Here is a 15,311-nt window from a genome sequence, read left to right on the forward strand (position 1 = left end):
ATATAATTCTGACATCACTTCCTGGGTGTCTATAAAAAGCATATACATCATTTTGTCTAGCCCCGCATTCTCAATGTTTCTATTTTTTCTCAGAGTTTCCATTGCCTTTTATGTTAATATTTTTATAGTATACAAATAATAAAGAGAATCAATAAATAGAGTAAATAAAATCATAATAATTAAGAAAAGAATAACAGAAGGAAAGAGAAAATGAGAACATTTTTTAAAAATCACAAAAAGAAATGCCAATCAATTTATTCTTTGTTGATTTATGTCAGAACACGGGTCTAGTTGTGTCAGATATAGACATTCTGATAATGTTGCCAAACACATAAATACTGACAACATTAATCTGACTCAGAGGATCCCCATTATCATACAATGTTAAATAACTTTATGACTTCTTTTGCCAAACAGTATCATGACTGACACTTATTTCTTGATTCTGTAAATTGCAGTTTGATGTTGGGATGATATGAAACCATCTAGAAAGTCTGGAATCTGTGCATAGTAGTTATGTGAGTTTTATAAATCACTTCCCTTTTAGCCTTTATTTGTTTTCTGTGAGATGAAATGACAATTAGTTATTTTCTACAGCACTTGTGAATTCTGGCTGCATAAATTCTATTATTTTCCCCTTATCTATCTATCTATCTATCTATCTATCTATCTATCTATCTATCTATCTATCTATCTATCCATCTGTCTATGTATCTATCTACATGTCTGTCTGTCTATCGATCTATCTGTCTATCTATCTATCTATCTATCTATCTACCTATCTATCTATCCATCTGTCTATGTATCTATCTATCATCTATTCTTTCATTCACTTTAGGTACCAATTGTTGTCCCACTTCCCAGCTCTCCAGACACAAAGTCCCTCCACCCCATACCTTCCTTGCTTTCTTCTCTGAGATGGTGAAGGACACCCTCTCCTACCATCCACTTACTGTGGCACATCAAGTCTCTGTAGGGCTAGGACCATCCTCTCCCACTAAGGCCCAGCAAAGCAGCCCAGTTTAGGGAACAGACAGGCAACAGCTTTAGAGATTTTGGGGGACTCCTTTCCAGTTTTGGGGGACTCTCAAGTAGACTGAGTAGCAAATCTTCTACATATGTACGGGGGCCCAAGTTCCAGTCAGTATAGGCTCTTTGGTTAGTGGTCCTGTCCCTGAGAGCCCCAAAGGTGTAGTCGACTATATTAGTCTTCCTATGGAATTCCTATCCCTTTTGGGGTCCTCCCAGTACTTCCATAAGACTTCCGGAGCTCCATCCAATGACTGTGTCTCTGCATCTGTTTCAGTCAGGTTCTGGGTGGAGCTTCTCACAGGATAGTTATGCTAGGCTCCTGTATGCTAGCAAAACAGAGTATTATTAATACTGTCATGGATTGATGCTTGACGATGGGATGGGTCTCAAGTGGGGCTGGTTATTTGTTGGCTATTCCCTGAGTCTATGCTCCATCTTCATCTGCAGATGTTTTATACAGAAAGGAGAGAGAAAAGTTTTTTGTTCCACACACATAGAAACTATCAATGTACCACACAATTATGTACAACTGTGATATGCCTACTTAAAGGAAATAAGGAAATATGTACAATTGATGAAAGCCATCCTTTCCAAAACTGCTATAAAGAAAGGTATGTCCATACTGCCTGTGACGTCTGCACATTGCCTACAGCTTCCATCTGATAATGGCAGAAAGTTCGGGCACAGATGGAATGGTCTGTCTAAACTGAACACTGGCACTGGCAATGACCTGAAATGACAATTCAAGGAGTTTAAAAAAACACATTTACAGGAGGAAACATTAAAATTCAAAGGCTAGCAAAACAGACTTGCAAGCTTGACAGAACACCAAGTGCAAATACTCTGTAGATTTACCAAGGATGTCTACTCATGGAACACTGCTTAGCTCAGCAACATAGGTTAGAGGAGAACCAAGGCTGAGAGGATGGTCATGACCTTTCATGGCAGGCAAAGAAGCAGATTTGCTCCTTTTCTAATCAGCACACAGAGATGGAATGATGATTATTTTGTAAAAGCTGATGTAAAAACTCCTTTTAAATAGACCCTCTGCAAAGTCTTATTCTAACAATGATACTATTTATGAAAATGAAAGCTACTAGGCATAAACGCTAACCTAGAAACAGTGTTCTATTGATGCCACAGCAATCTGCCACAGGCTGAAAAATCAAAACCTAATTTTAAAGAGTGGAGCTAAAGGAGATTTAGATAAATTACTTATTTAAAATTTCATTTCAGCAAGGGGGACTATTTAAAAAGAAAATACCTCCCCTTTCAAATCAGCAACCCTTCGCTATTATTGAGCATTCTTTCAAAAAAAAAAAAGAAAGAAAGAAAGAAAGAAAAACGAAAAACTCTTAAATAAGAAACTTTTCTCTATGATCATAGATTTTAAAAAATTTAATGTTAGTTGCTAAAACCAAATCTCCAACAGCTTAAATAAAATATGATTAAATACAGCAAACTCGTTACAAAGCTACAACCATGCATCAATAAACTAAAGCTGTTTATTAATGGCTTTACTATTTGTTCACAAAGTAATTAGTATTCTTAAATATACATACAGTTACATATTCAATTTTATTGCTACACCTTCTATACTGCCATTACAGTACAGGAAAAGGAATAATACAAGTAAATGAATACAAACAAATAAATTTTATACAAAACATTGTCGTTTTGATAAATTGTCACTTTTTAGTGACTGAAAATATGTGGGAAAATATACAACATGCTCTGTAGGGACTCCTTCAGGGTGCTTAAAGATTTGGTTCCTATACTGGCTTTCTTTTGGGTGTTTATGGAATCTTTAGAAGACTGGAGATAGCCTAGGCTATCAGAATGGAACCTTGTAGATATAGCCCACTGTACTTCATGAAGATGTCTGCTTGTGTAGTGTTGAGATGTGTGGAAGGTCTTGCTATCATGACCACTACCATTCCTTGCCTGTCCCAGTGGATTGTTTTTTCCAACTGTGAGTCAATACAAATCTTTTCAATCTCTTTGTCTATTGTCAGGCATTCTGTGAGCAGAGTAACCAGAAAAAAATGTCAGAGATCAGGGAAGGAAAATTAAGGAAACCTGTTTCTTCCAGCACAAGCACAACAATGTACCAAATTTGTTATATACAATAACAGTTATCAAAACTGAAATATATATGAGAGAAAATTATAAATTAGAATACTTAATTTATGTCATTTATAAAGCTAGGTATACGGATGTGGGAATTTACACTTGTATTCTAAATTATGTGGGAGGTTGTTTGGGGAGGAGTCTTAAGTTTCTATGTTTTAGGTCAAACTGGGTAACATGACACCCTATAAAGTGGGATCTTGACTGACACAAGAATTTCTCAGACCCTAAAGAATAGACAAAAAGAACTTTACCTCTGGGTCATTTTCCAGGAGAACACTTGGGAAGGCTGGAAGATGGAGCCAGGCCTCAAACAAGTCACACTTATGATTTCTTTTTTTTAAATGAATATTTTCTCTACATTTCAAATGCCATCCCATTTCCTGGTTTCCCATCCAGAAAAACCCTATCCATCACCTATCCTGATGCTTTTTACAGGGGTGTTCCAACTCCCTCCTGCCTCCCTGCCCTGCAAATCCCCAACAAGGGGAAATCAAGCCTTCACTGGACCAAGGGCCTCTACTCCCATTGATGTCCAGCAAGGCCATACTCTGCTACACATGAGGCTAGAGCCATTGATCTCTCCACGTGGACTCTTTGGTTGGGGGCTTAGTTCCTGGGAGCTCGATGGTGTCTGTCTGGTTGGTTGATATTTTTGTTCTTCCTATGGGGTTGCAAAGCCATTCAGCTCTTTCAGACCTTTCTTTAACTCCTCCACTGGGGACCCGTTCTCAGTCCAATGTTTGGTTGCAAGCATCTGCCTCTGTACTTGTCAGTCTCTGGCACAGCCTCTCAGGAACGAGCTATATCAGGCTCCTCTCAGCACGAATTTCTTGGCTTCATCAATATTATATAGTTTTGGTGGCTGTATAAAAATGGGCTGTATACCCAGGTGGGGCAAGCTCTGAATGGTTATTCCTTCAGTCTCTGCTCCAAACTTTGTCTCTATATCCTCTCCTGTTGGGGACCAGACTGCCAGACTAGTCAGATTCCTGTGACCTTTTCAAAGAAAGAATATGTCCCCAGAAGACTGTTGCCTCCTTATCTAAGGAGAATATCTTGCGGTTTAGAGATTCACCTTATGTCCTTGGGCACTTCCCAGGACTCCCCACTGCCCTAAGCTTCAGTTCCTGCTTCAATTCCTGCTTCAGAGCTTTAAATGCTGTACATTGGGGATGGGGATTTAGCTCAGTGGTAGAGCACTTGCCTAGGAAGTGCAAGGCCCTGGGTTCAGTCCCCAACTCCCAAAAAAAGAACCAAAAAAAAAAAAAAAAAAAAAAAAAAAAAGCTGTACATTCCTCTCAATAAATAGACCTTGACAAGGACACTGCTTGGTCTCGCTCCTCTTTCTCGCCCATTCTCCCGCAGGTATGGGTCCCCCTCAAACCCCACAAATAACTGGGTCCCCGCTGGTGGGGGCACCCTCCTAGGAATATTTTTGTTCCCCTTTTTAAGAAGGACTGAAGCATCCACACTTTGGTCGTCTTTCTTCTTGAGATTCATGTGGTATATAGATTGCAGCTTGGGTCATCTGAGCTTTTGGGCTAATATCCACTTATCAGTGAGTGCATACCACGTGTGTTTTTATGTGATTCAGTTACCTCACTCAGAATGATATTTCTAGTTCCATTCATTTGCCTGTGAATTTCATGAAGTCATTGTTTTTAATAGCTGAGTAGTACTCCGTTGTGCAAATGTACCACATTTTCTGTATATATTCCTCTGTTGAAGGGCATCTTGGCTCTTTCCAGCTTCTGGCTATTATAAATAAAGCTGCTATGAACAGAGTTGAGCATGTGTCCTTGTTGTATGTTAGAGGATCATTTGGTTAGATGCCCAAGAGTGGTACAGTTGGGTTCTCAGGTAGTACAATGCCCAATTTTCTGAGGAACTGCAAGAATGGTTTCCAGAGTGGTTACACCAGCTCGCAATTCCACCAACAATGGAGGATTCTTCCTCTTTCTCTACATCCATCTGTTGTCACCTGAATTTTTTTATCTTTGCCATTCTGACTGATGTGAGGTAGAATCTCAGAGTTGGTTTGATTTGCATTTCCCTGATGACTAAGGATGATAAATATTTCTTTCTGTTCTTCTCAGCCATTCAATATTCCTCAGCTGAGAATTCTTTGTTTAACTCTGTACCCCACTTTTTAATAGGGCTATATTATTCTCTAGAGTTTACCTTCTTGAGTTCTTTGTATATATTGGATATTAGCCCTCTATCTGATGTAGGGTTAATAAAGATCTTTTTCCAATCTTTGTCCTAATGACAGTGTCGTTTGCCTTAGAATTTTATGAGGTCCCATTTGTCAAATCTTAGAGCATGAGCCATTGGTGTTCTGTTATTCCCAGTGCCCATGTGTTTTGGGCACTTTTTCTCTATTATTTTGAGTGTATGTGGTTTTATGTGGAGGTCCTTTATCCATTTGGACTTGAGCTTTGTACGAGGCAATAAGAATGGATCGATTTGCATTCTTCCTCTGCTGACGGCCAGTTGAACCAGGACCATTTGTTGAAAAGGCTCTCTTTATCCATTGTATGATTTTAGCTCCTTTGTCAAAAATCAAGTGACCATACGTGTGTGAGTCCACTTCTGGGTCTTCAGTTCCAATCCATTGATCTACTTGCCTGTTTCTGCATGAATATTATACACTTTTCATCACTATTACTCTGTAATACAGCTTGAGGTGATTCCTCTAGAAGCTCTTTTATTGTTGAGGATAGTTTTTGCTAACCTGGGCTTTTTTTATTCCAAATGAATTTGCAAATTTAGCTTTCAAACTCTATGAAGAATTGAGCTTGAATTTTGATGAGGATTGCATTGAATCTGTAGATTGCTTTTGGCAAGTTGGCCATTTTTACTCTATTAGTCCTGCCAATCCATGAGCATGGGAGATCTTTCCATTTTATGGGATCTTCTTCAATTTCTTTCTTCAGAGACTTGAAGTTCTTGTCATACAGATCTTTCACTTTCTTAGTTAAAGTCACAATGAGATATTTTGTGTTATTTGTGACTACTGTGAAGGGTGTCCTTTCCCTAATTTCTTCATCAGTTTGTTTATCCTTAAAGTAGATGAAGGCTACTGATTTGTTTGAAGTAATTTTATATTCAGTCATTTTGCTGAAGTTGTTTATCAGGCTTAATAGTTCTCGGGTGGAACTTTTGGGGTATCTTAAATATACTCTCATATCATCAACAAATCATGATATTTTGACTTCTTCCTTTCCATTTTTATCCCTTTGATCTCCTTTTGTTTTCTGATTGCTCTCCCTAGGACTTTGAATTCTACATTGAATCAGTAGGGAGAGAGTGAGCAGCCTTGCCTAGTCCGTGATTTTAGTGGGATTGCTTCAAGTTTCTCTTCATTTAGTTTGTTGTTGGCTACTGGTTTGCTGTATATTGCTGTTACTAAGTTTAGGTGTGGGCCTTGAATTCCTGATCTTTCCAAGACTTTTACCATGAAGGGATGCTGCATTCTCAGCATGTAATGAGATGATCATGTTTTTTTTTCTTTGAGTTTATGTAAATACTGGATTACACTGATGGCTTTCTGAATATTGAATCATTCCTGCGTTTTTGAGATGAAGCCTCCTCTCCACCCACTCCTGCAACATTCTGAGATGTTTTGACATTCAAAAGCTCTGAAACAACAGTATCTAAGGAACTTGGTAACACCAGGGTCTCAGGATCCCAGAAACTGATCAACCCAGGATGTCAAGATCTTAGGATCCCAGAATCATGCATTTGCCTTCTCAGGATATGATTCTTCCCCCAAGGACTATGGTTATCAATTCTAAGTCAGCAGTGTCTGAGGTACCCTGCATGTTCTTTGACAACATTGTCTGATTTACCTCTCTGCAGACCTTGGCTGTATCCCCTTCTTAATTGTGTATAAGATGGTGTGCTTCTTAATTAACTTGCTTGGCATAAGTCATCAGCTTATGCACAAACTCCTAGTCTCAACTATTGCTTTTGTCTTCCCACATGACCTGTCACTGTAGGGAGGCCTTAATACAGACAATTGAGGCCACTGTATCAAAATGTTAAAATTATGGGCTGGGCACTATGGTATTTGCCTTTAATCTCAGCATTTAAGAGGCAGGGCTATGCTAATCTCTGCAATGAAGGACATCTCAAAGACCCCATTCTTAGATCAAGAAGTGTAAGTAACAACAAGTGAGAATCTATCCTCTCCAGGGGTGAGTGATCTGATAGGTTATCCAACTCCCACTGGTCAAACCTAAAAATATATCAATGACACTGAATGAACTCAACAGAGTGTATTTTCATATGTATATGTTTATATACAAATATATGTATAATGATTAAGGAAGACATTTATTCATGTGGAAGAAAGTGAGGAGACATGGGAGGAACTTGGGACTCTGCTTCATTCTTCCAGTTCAGTGTGCAGCAGCATATGGGTACCCAGAAAGAGAGGAAGTGGAAGATGACACCCACAGCTGGACACCAAAATGCACAACACAATTATACACCGTTTTCAGGGGAGAAATATGGGTCGCAGAATCTATCTTATAGTGGGGAGAAGGCAGGAGAAAGTTAATCGAAAAATGTTGCCCAAGGAGAATAAAAGGTATCTCAAGAATACTACAGATCAACACACAATGACCTTGGGACTGATAACCAAAACCCAATATGATGGGAAGTATTGGCTTTTCAGCATCTGAAACCTCAGTTCCTTCATTGCAATTGGCTGTTTGAGGCCCTGTCCCAAAACCCATAAATATACATGTTTGTATAAATATGTAAGTGATCATATATATATATATATATATGTGTGTGTGTGTGTGTGTGTGTGTGTGTGTGTCTATATATATATTTATTTCACAGCAATTCTATTATTAATGGCATAATAATATAATGAGACACTATACTGAAGAACAAATGCATGCTACTATCAAACCTACATCATGAATAAATATCACAGACACAGCATTGAATAAAAGAAGTTTGACCAAACAGTCTCTATGATGGATCTTTCCAGGCATAACAGTGGGGTAAGCTGACTTTTATGTGGAAGAGACTGAATGGGGATTAAAGAGGCAAAGAACAAAAAATAACGTTCACATGTTGCTAATGTTCTGTATGTTTTTATTTGATTGAATTTCAATGGATATTCACATTTCATAAAAATTTGTAGAGGTGTGTCTTTGTGATTTCCTGTATATATTTTCCATCAATTAAAATGTTTTTTTAAATTTCATAGAAACATGTAACTGTACATACGTGAGTAAAATTGTAAAAAGGCTAAAGACTAAAATACAGATAATAAGACCCAGAGACAGGATTGAGAGAACATGGTTTTTGCTATCTTCTTGTTTCCAGGAACTAGAAATGATGAAGTAACAGACAAGAAAATTCTTCTTAGAGTTATTGATGCTATATAAGAAAAAGATAGTTTTCTCACTTTGTAAAAGCATAGGCACTGGAATCACTTAGGTAAGAAAATGTTAAACTGACATTTTTCTTTCTAGATTGTTTTCTTGACAATCCTGGACTGCTTTTCAAACCAAACCAATGCATTGCATTTTACCTATGCACACTTTACCTTCCCTTGGACTGTAGGCACTTTACTGAGAAGACATTTCAATACCCCTGGAAAGGGAATAAGGGGTCTTGTGCATCAGTACCTGTCTCTGGAATGCTATGGCCATAACACTTGCCTTTTGCTTATCACGGGAATTGACCTCTCTAGGCATTGATGTACCACAGTAACAACACACTGAAATGTCCACAGGGTAAGGATAAGTATCTCCAAGATATTGCATCGGGACAATTTAAGTGTGGAGCTCTATTGTACAAGAATCCAAAATTTGGTTGCAGTTACTTAATAAAAACTAATAGATCATTGTGTGTGCATCCATGTATATAAATTTCTATTGAAAGATTTACATCCTTAGTTGTTTGTCAAAGGGCTCCTATTTTTAAAAGTTATAAAAATAGTCTTATATAGTTGTTTGATGTTTATTTTATCCATGTTACATGTGAGTGTCTGTGTAGATGCATGCCACTTATGTGCAGGTAACCACACAGGTTAGAAAAAAACATGAGGGCACTGGATCATCTGGAGGTGGACTTATAGACAAACCAACAAGGGGATTCAGAAGTAAGCATAAGTCCTCTGAATAACTAGACATGCCCTTAACCACTGAGCCATCTCTCCAGTCCCAATTACTTAGTCAATTTTAAATGCAAAAATTATCAAGACTCTGGGAAGCCTCAAATTTCTTCTGGATAATTTCACTGATAAGGAGTAGTTTGAGGATGTTTCCTGCACCTCGCATTACTTTGAAGTAAGAGAACAGCCGCTGTCATGCTATATGGTTTAAGACAGGTTTATTTATTATCAGCCTGAGCTGGCAGTTAACATATGGCAGCTCATCAGCCTCAGAGTATGGATACCAGAGGAAGTGAGTACTCTTTTTTGCTTGTCAATGTGGAGAAAGACTTCATCTGCCTCAGTAGCTGTCTGCTTGGGGACAAATGAAATTCTATTCAGGCAGGGCATCCTAAGCAGAGGATCTGGGCACCTCCACCACCAACTAAAACCCCAACAACAAAACTATCGCCCAAGCTCTAGGAATGGCCCAGCAAGGGAACTCCAGTGACCTTGCTGGTGGTAACTGGTGACTTCAAGATTTACTTGTTTCCTGACAAGGAACTGAATGCCTGACTTTGATTGCACCTTGTCACTGGTGGCACTTCCCAGGACTGTGACACAATTTTAAACTGTTCTTTCCTGGTTTTGTTTTTGTTTTTCCTTTCTAAAAGATATCTCTACATCTTCTGTTCCCTTGGCATGCCAGAGTGGGTCTGTCTGTGAGCATACCATCAGTGGTACTTTCATTTTTATTATTCCTAAATAAAGTCCTTTATACCTGAAAGTCATCATGAGCCTGTTACTGAACAGATAAAAGCTTTGTTATAGAAAACAATAAGAAGTTGTAAGGAGCAACCCAGTGTCAGGCATATAGTAACACAGGGTTCAACATCAGAATAAAGTACTCTGGAAACAGAAGACTCCAAGGCTTCTGTCTCTAGAACTTCATTCATACTTTATACATCTACCCTAACCTTCACTGTGGTTCAGTAAACTAACCATTCTCATCACCAACAGGTAGTGTGCAGTACTCAGAATGAAAATAAATGACACCTGTCCTTAACTCAACTTAACGGTTCATTTGTTCCTGAGTTTCACAGAGGATTGAACCTGGAAATTGGCACCTGTAACATGAAAGAGAGTTAGTAAGTAGCACCTGAGTGCTGTGGCAGACTATTGGATGGCTACAGTACCATGCTGGTTAACAGGGCACTGAAGATGGAGAGGAGTGGAAAAGCAGAAGGCTCTGTAAGAACTTTTCTTGAATCTTCTTAATGCTATGGCTTATAATATGCAGACAGAGGTTAGTCAGAGTCAAAACACAAGCATGGATTCTCCAATTGTGATACCATTGATATAGAACTGCACAGTGTTTGGGGGTCTCTTTCAGCACCCCATTATATTCTCTGGGTAGGGAGCTCCCTGGAGTCAGGAGATCTATTCGATGTTGGCAGTCATCTGTGCTGTCTGATGGGTTTCTATAAGGCAATGTAAGAGCTTGAGGAAGGGAAATGCAAGCTCTTCTTCAGACAGCTGACATTCCTGCCAGGGCACACATGCAAAACTCTTCTGAGATGTAGATTATCAACATGATAATCAGACTTGTTTTAAATATAAGAAAATATTTCGCATTAAAGAGTGCTGTAAAGAACAGATTATTGGGGTTGGGGATTTAGCTGTGGTAGAGCACTGGCCTAGCAAGCGCAAGGCCCTGGGTTTGGTCCCCAGCACCGAAAAGAAAGAAAAGAAAAAAAAAAAAAAAACCAAAGAACAGATTATCACAACACATAAGAGTCTCAGAATCCTGGTGGGAAAGACAGTTACTCTAGGTTGTAAACATCCAAGTACAAGCAGGGAGCACAGAGGAAACAATGAATGTCTGACCCCTGAGGCAAACTGCAGATCTCAGAAATGGTTGAATGCTTGTATGAGGTTTTCAACTCCTGCAGGTCTGATGGAGTCGCAGAAGTTGCAGACCCATCCTTAAGACAATTTGCATCTCCAAATGCAAGCTCCATGTGCCTAGCCTTTGAAGTTCAGGAGTGGGTTTACTTCGTCTCATGGCTCTGTCTATTTAGTTTTATCAGTTGTATGTCTTCAGAGTTCAGAGACATATTTTTGAAGCCACTTACTGAATATTTTATTCGATGTACACTACTGTAAACATGACAGCATATATGTATAATTAAGTAGTGAAGACACTCGCCCTCTCTCTAGGCAAGCAATCTTCCACTTACCTGAAACCCTGGTCCCCTCTTTTATCTAATTCTCTTACATTCAGCATGGATTAGGTTTTATTACTGATGATGGGCCAACTAGGTGGTAGGGCTTGAAGGTTCCTGCTTTCCCAAATGGACAAATCATTCCTACTGCTATGACTTCCTATCACTCTAGTCTAATATCCCCTTAAACAAGGAGCAGGAATAAATAAATTCTTTTTGTCAGACTTGGCTTTTGTCAGTATTTGCTACAGTGAGAAAAAAGCAACTAATTTAAATACTGTAGGGAAAGCCCCCTATTTATTTAAGATTTTATGTTTATCATATTTTAGCACTTTAGCATCTTAATGGAGTAAAGTGAAACATGGGCTTGCCATTTATCCAAAGACTTGTACACCTCTTACTTTCCAAATATTTTCATTCTCTTCAAGAATATCATCTGAAGTATTTTATTCATGTCCCTATTAAAGCTTCTTAAACTTTCAATAATCTTATAAGAGAATGAAATTCAAGGCTCATGCAGTTTTTTTTAATGGCGGTAAATAAAATATTTATTATTTTAATATCATTGAGTAGAAAATGATTTAAATTTAATTAATAGAGTAACTTCCTTGTTTAAAAAGTAGAAATGAAATCTCTCTTAAAATTTCTAATAAAAATTTTTGAATGAGCTATTAGATCATTCTTAACAGTAAATAACAGTATGCATAGCTCTTATGTTGCTTCCCTGGTCATCCCTTTATCATCTGGTCATGAAGAGCAACAATTTGTATTCTGCATGTGGTCAAATATAGGCACTATAGCACAGTGTCTTTTATTGTGATGTTCGAACAGTCTGATTCAACTTCTTAGAAAAGAGGGAGTGAGAGATCTGTTACAATCCCTCAACCTCAAAATCATTGGTCTATGCAGAGAAGAACAACTGTCACCAGGTTGACAAAATCTGTGACAAAAGATAGCTAGAAGGCAAAGCTGGAAGATGCCAAATAGACAAGGTAGTTTAGTAGTGAAACTGACATCATTTTCCAGCCTCCATGAATCCACATGGACAGACAAGTGGCTTCTGTAGCCTTTCTGTACTTCTCATCACTCCTCAACATCAGAAGGGGTATAACAACTTTGATTAATGACCTTAGGAAAAGAAAGAATTGATACAAAGTTTCTTGCATATTTTCCTTTCTTTTATTATCTGTCTCCAGAGAAGTTTCTTTCTGGGATGATATCTTCCAGGACAGGAATTCGCCTGTATACTTCTGAGTAGGTTGGTTGGCTTCTGGTATGAGAAACCTTTTGTGGTGACAAGATACTATGAATTGCAGATTTAGCAAAGCTAACGTTTTAATGATAGATAATTGACAAGTTAAATGCAAATTTCCACTTAATTTTGAACTAAGAAAATTATTTAAAATATTTTTCATATAGTATATTCTAATTATAATTACTGTCACTGTTTTCTCCCAGATCCTTCTCACATCTCAATCCTTTTAACTATATGCATTCTTTCTCGCATTTTCTAGAAAACAATCAAGTAAATAAAAAAGTGAAACAAAGAAACAGAGAAAAATAAAGAATAATGAGGAACACACGTGTACATCATAAAAATCCCAAATCAGAAATTGTAATAGACAAGCAAAATACAATTAAGGTAAATAAATGAATAAATATTCAAAGTGTTATGAGTAAAAACATCTCCAAAAATAGCACTGAGTTTGTTTCATGTTAACCATCTACTGCTGGTCAAGGGGCCTCACTTGAGTTTGAAACACTAATCTATCTGTATAACAGAATATTGTTAGAAGACATTTTACTGCTAAATTCCTTTAGAAGAAAAATAGTATGTCATTTTACCTTAGTTCCAGGGTGTTGGTGAGCCAAGCACTGTCAAAAGGTTTTTTAAAAGTTCTGTATCTGCAGAGCGGGAGAGACCACCAATACTGCCCACCCCTGCCCACATCCCTGGCCCAAGAGGAAACTGTATACAGCCTCTGGAAACCAGAAGATACGGGCACTCAAACGGCAGATGCCCTGCAGTCCAGACACCACACGGACCTAAAGGGAACAGGTCGACATTCTCTGCATCCAAATACCGTGGGAGGGAGAGCTAAACATTCAGAGAGGCAGACACACCTGGGCCACCTAATGCCATCTGGGACCCCGGTGCACGGGGGCTCCGGGAAAAGGTGGGGCAGGCCCACCTGGTTGCCGCCCTCACGGAGAGATCAAAAGCAACCCCCCACGAGCAACTTGAGTCATGGGACCACAGGTAAGACCAACTTTTTTGCTCCAAGGAACCTGCCTGGTGGACTCAGGACACAGGAACAGCTGAACACCAGTAGACAGGAAAGACTACACACCCAAAAGCAGAACACTCTGTTCCCATAACTGGCTGAAAGAAAACAGGAAAACAGGTCTACAACAATCCTGACACACAGACCTAAAGGACAGTCTAGCCACTGTCAGAAATAGCAGAACAAGGTAAACCAGAGACAACTTGATGGTGAGAGGTAAGTGCAGGAACCGAAGAAACCAAGACTATATGGCATCATCAAAGCCCAATTCTCCCACCAAAGCAAACACTGAATATCCAAACACACCAGAAAGGCAAGATCTAGATTTAAAATCAATTTAATCATGATGCTGGAGGACTTCAAGAAAGACATGAAGAGCTCCCTTAGAGAAACACAGGAAAACATAAAGAAACAAGTAGAAGCCTATAGAGAGGAATCACAAAAATCCCTGAAAGAATTCTAGGACAACACAATCAAACAGATGAAGGAATTAAAAATGGAAATAGAAGCAATAAAGCAAGCACAAAGAGAAACAACCCTGGGTATAGAAAACCAAAAGAAGAGACAAGGAGCCACAGATACAAGCATCACCAACAGAATACAAGAGATAGAAGAGAGAATGTCAGGAGTAGAAGATTCCATAGAAATCATTGACACAATAGTCAAAGATAATGTAAAACGGAAAAGGCTACAGGTCCAAAACACAAAGGAAATCCAGGACTCAATGAGAAGATCAAACCTGAGGATAATAGGTATAGAAGAGACTGAAGACTCCCAACTCAAAGGACCAGTAAATATCTTCAACAAAATCATAGAAGAAAACTTCCCTAACCTAAAGAAAGAGATGCCTATAAACATACAAGAAGCCTACAGAACTCTAGATATATTGGACCAGAAAAGAAACTCCTCCCATCGCATAATAATCAAAACACTAACTGCACAAAATAAAGAAAGCATATTAAAAGCGGTAAGGGAAAAAGGTCAAATAACATATAAAGGCAAGCCTATCAGAATCACACCAGACTTCGCACCAGAGACTAGGAAAGTCAGAAGATCATGGACAGACATCATACAGACCCTAAGAGAACAAAAATGGCAACCCAGGTTACTGTATGCTGCAAAACTCTCAATTAACATAGATGGAGAAACCAAGATATTCCATGACAAAACCAAATTTACACAATATCTTTCTACAAATCCAGCACTACAAAGGATAATAAATGGTAAAGCCCAACATAAGGAGGCAAGCTACACCCTAGAAAAAGCAAGAAACTAATCATCTTGGCAAAAAAACAAAGAGAAGAAAAGCACACAAACATAATCTCACATCCAAATATGAATATACCAGGAAGCAATAATCACTATTCCTTAATCTCTCAACATCAATGGTCTCAACTCACGAATAAACAGACACAGATTAACAAACTGGATACGCAACGAGGACCCTGCATTCTGCTGCCTACAGGAAACACACCTCAGAGACAAAGACAGACACTACCACAGAGTGAAAGGCTGGAA

The sequence above is a fragment of the Rattus rattus genome, chromosome 4, assembly GCF_011064425.1.
Source record: "Rattus rattus isolate New Zealand chromosome 4, Rrattus_CSIRO_v1, whole genome shotgun sequence".
In the NCBI taxonomy this organism is placed as follows: Eukaryota; Metazoa; Chordata; class Mammalia; order Rodentia; family Muridae; genus Rattus; species Rattus rattus.